General features: G+C 56.4%; 1 long non-coding RNA gene across 2 annotated transcripts in view; it reads right to left on the bottom strand.

Annotated features, from left to right (window-relative positions):
* LOC127750428 (uncharacterized) overlaps positions 1 to 4,153 on the bottom strand; it is a 54,511-nt gene extending 50,358 nt beyond the window's left edge. The window contains exon 1 of one of the 2 annotated variants that reach the window (XR_008011677.1): positions 3,700 to 4,153. This is a non-coding gene — a long non-coding RNA (uncharacterized LOC127750428). The remainder of the gene's footprint in view (positions 1 to 3,699) is intronic. The other variant, XR_008011678.1, reaches the window with a different exon arrangement.
* Between the last annotated feature and the right edge of the window lie 6 nt (positions 4,154 to 4,159).

Here is a 4,159-nt window from a genome sequence, read left to right as displayed (position 1 = left end):
CGCCCCCCAATCGCCCTCCCTCGCTCCGTCGCTCCCCCTCCTCCGCCCGTCTAGACAAAAGACGTTGCAGGGCGGGACAAAGTGCATGCGCATCTCGTATGCGTGTGCTCTGGCCACACTGACACATGACCGCCCGTAGCACCCTGCCGCACGTCAGCGAGTACACCGCCCACGGTAATGTCACCAGTCAGTCGAGGAGCCGTCATTTGCCTAATTAATCAGAGACTTAAACGCGGGAGATTAGAATTTATTGCTTAAAACTCAACCACCCGCACCCACCGCATATCAATCAAATTTATATTAAAGATCAGCGTAAAATAAATCAATAGGGGAGCAGCTGATAATGTAGGGAGGGATTGGAGCAGTGGTGGCAACCGTCTCGTTTCACACCTTGTTTGCTTAAACAACGTTAAAGCGTTGGGCGGAAATGTAATCAGAGGTCGCAGAGCCCACAAGCACGGCAGCCTGCGGCGACGGTGTGCCAGCCGGGAGGGGGGAGGGGCGGGAGATGGCGAGTATGGCATTTCCCGTTTGCTGATTTCGGTGGAGGCGTACGACTCCAAATATCAAGGCCACGAGACGGGCGGGAGACGGGCCAGCTGCCCATAGGCGATGGCTCTGACTCAGGCGGCAGACAGACACCTCTCTGCGGTCTGGACCGGAGTGGAGTGGTCACTCGTCGGCTAATCATTTTATTTGTCATTTCATTGCTTTGGGCACCGATCGGCGCGACCTTGAAGCCCCGCGGCCAAATCATGAACGCCCCGCGGGTTGCTGTGTCCGACCGTCTGAACTTCAGAATAAACCCACACATTGTGCTGTGCATCAAGGCACAATTTTGTGCAGCCATAGTTATGAGTAGAATTGTACGTAGGCCATACACCAATGTACAAATTGAACATAACTAATCACGTATTTGTGAAAGGTTTGCATAGATGAGCAGGTGGACAGTGGTGCAACCAGCAGACCGTTCCTTCTCCCCTCCGCGGCGTCATGTCATAAGTTCTGACGGCCGCCGCTAGCCGTGGTATCACGGGCCTTGGCCGTGGACGCGGCGCGGGGGCCTCGGGGCGACCTCCAGACCAGTTCAAAGTGATCCCCAAGGGCGGTGCTGGGGCGGCCAGCGGCGCGGCCGTCCGGCGGCTGCGGCCGCAGCGGGCCGCTGAGCCCGGACACCAACACCACCAGCGCGCGCGCGAGTGTGTGCGCGAAACTCATCGGAAATAACAGAAAAACTTTTTTCTTGATGGGCGGGAGGGCCGCGCCGCTCACAGACCCCCATCGGCACAACGCGGGCGCTCCTGCCGCTAAAGGAGTGACCGGGCGTCTCTGTCCCTGCGTCCAACGATTTTATTGTAATACGCTCTGCTTGCGAAACCCCCGCCAGCCCCGCGCGGGCCCGGCGCTCTGGAAATGAAATCCCCGCGGCCAGAGTCAGCGGTCCCGCAGCGTGGCCGCCACCCCTGCCTCCCGCGCGCCGCCCCCGTGCGCCACCCCCGCGCCGGTCAGCGGCCGGTCAAACACAAGGACGACGGGCGTCGTCGCGCCTCGACGAATACACACACACACACACACACACACACACACACACACACACACACCTCTGCGTGGTCGGTCTTGTTCTCCTCAATCTTCCCTCCATACTCGCCACCCCCACCTCCCGGCGGCCTCAGCCACTCTGTACACGGCTGTCAAAATGTTTAATTTCGATCTCCCCCTGTGCCAAAAAGTTACAGGGTGGCGGCGGCGGCAGGAAAAGGGGCTGCCAGCGGAAGAGGGAGAGTTCCATCACCCCCCCCCCCTCTTCGTTTCTAGTGGAGTTTGCCTGGCAGGAAGGCAATTTGTAACTCAAAACCCAAGGAGTTCATCGCCCTCCGTCCCTACGGCGCATGGGAGTGAATGGGAGTGGTGCAGCCCGCGGAAAGCTGCACCCACCCACAAAAACTGGTTCTTGTTTCAAGCACACTTTTCCTCGCTTCAAGTAAATTTAACTCTTGAAACAAGCTGAAATTATCTTTCGAAAAAGATTTAAAAAAAACGTATTCCAATGACGGTGACTTAAGTCAATTGTTTCAAGAGTCAATTCAATCTTGGCTTATCATGCTCTAGAAACAAGAGACAATTTTTCTGTGTGCGTTGGTCCCTATCGTGACCCTCGTCAATCCGGAACCGAATGCTCTACAACAACCACCCCTCCCCTCTCATAATTTAAGAGGAAATCAAATCTGATTTGACGTGAATGGTGCGAAAACGATCCAACCACTGTTTCAGTGTTTAAATAAATTTTGTTTAAAAACGGCATTTTTCTCATATATCCATGTAGTTTGTATGGTTTGTGCACTGGAGTACTCAAACCTACCATCCACCCCCACACCACATCTATATTGGGAAAACATAATTTTGAGAAGTTTGTAAGTATAGTGGAAAACTAGTTGAAGAAGTTCGCCGCTATATGGCAAGTGTAGAGACTCCCTTTGTTCTGCAGGGGATTGCTGACGCGATGCTGACCGCACCGGCAGCTCTCGCAGTCGGCCGTCGTCCTCGTCCTCCACGCCACCCTGGAGGGCGTCTCGTCTGCGCCGCTGGGGGGCCTGCTCGGGCCTGCTCCGCCTGGCCGGCCCGCCCTGCCCGGCGGCTTCCTGTTGTGGTGTGGTGCCGCTCGCGACACGTCACCGGGGTTTCGCGCTACAGCCGGGAGGGGCGCAAACACGTCCGCAGAGGGAGAGAGAGAGGGAGGGAGGGAGAGAGAGAGAATAAGGAGCAAGGCGACGTCGCGGGGCAGTTTTACGTCCTGGCTGCGCCGACCACACGCCCCGCCAGCGTCGGATTGACACGCTCCCTGCCCGAAGAATATGCACAACGCCAGAAAAGAAACTGTGTGAACCTTCAATTCCCCCGGCGACACTGACACGACCACTTGGTCAGGCGCCACCACGTGCTGTACATAATGTTTTCGGCGTGACTTTGGCAAGGTGGGGTGTGCCGTCCCCGGGCGAGTGAGCGCGAGGTAGGGCATCGGAGAGGGATTTGGGCGATAAGGGGCGTGCGAGCGTGACGTTCGGCCACTCGCCAAACACACCGCCGAGGCAAGGTTAATAAGCTGATCTTCTTCGCTTAAGACCCCGCGAGGGCCCGCCGCGCGGCGGGGCGGAGCGAGGCGCGGCCGCGTCGCCAAGGTCGCCGATGACGCCCTGTCCTGTGCCTCGCTTACATTGCAGCTTCGCGGAAGCAGCAGCCAGCCATAGTGCTGGTAGTGTGTGTGACTGTGTGTGTGTGTGACTGTGTGTGTGTGTGTGTGACTGTGTGTGTGTGACGGCGAACTGCGAGAGAGATCGTTAGGATGTGATACTGTGGCCGACGCACCACGTTAGGATGTGATACTGTGGCCGACGCACCACGTTAGGATGTGATACTGTGGCCGACGCACCACGTTAAGATGTAATACTGTTGCTCTTAGATAGAAGCTGATGCTCCATGTTTAGAACTGAAGGAAAGTCCAGTGAGAGGTGGTAGATGTATCACGTTAGGATGTGATGCGTCTGGTTACGCATTAAAGAGCAAGTCGGTGGTTCATATTATTGATTCGGTGATAAAGAGCGGAGCAACACAGCGGGTTCGTACGACCTAAGAGGCCCCGTGCAGAAAAGAGAGACACTAGTGTTCATGGCATATACACACAGGGTTTATTCATTTACTCACAGCGGTTGGTTGGTTTACATACAGTGGCAGGGTGGAGGTACAGGTAGATGTTGATATCCATACGTTACAGCTCTCTGGTGATGGTGAGTTGAGACAAACTACTGACTATCGGACTAACCGAGACATGAGGCGGCAGGGGGGCCGGACACGCAAGTTGTGCAGAGCCTAATGGCGGGTGGCTGGTACTACTGGGAATCTGAGGAGGATCCCCATTTATAGAATCGAACACGAGCGAAGGGGAAAGGTAGTGGGGCGCGCAACGAGTGGCAAGGCGAGAGTGGGGAGCCTCCTCACGCCATGGTCCAGATGGGGTGGGGTGAGGCGAGTCACCGCACAGCCATGGGCATAGAGTTGCAAGAGAGAGGAGGACACCCTCATCCCTGTCTTGCCACGCGCCACTCACTAGGTGAGGTGGGGTGAGAGGGGCGCCGGTCAGCAGCTGTACGCATGACGCATACTG

Source organism: Frankliniella occidentalis, unplaced genomic scaffold (genome assembly GCF_000697945.3).
Source record: "Frankliniella occidentalis isolate FOCC.00 unplaced genomic scaffold, Focc_3.1 Scaffold188, whole genome shotgun sequence".
Lineage (NCBI taxonomy): Eukaryota > Metazoa > Arthropoda > Insecta > Thysanoptera > Thripidae > Frankliniella > Frankliniella occidentalis.
Note: the sequence above shows the minus strand (reverse complement) of the source record. Positions and strands in the feature narration are given on the sequence as shown.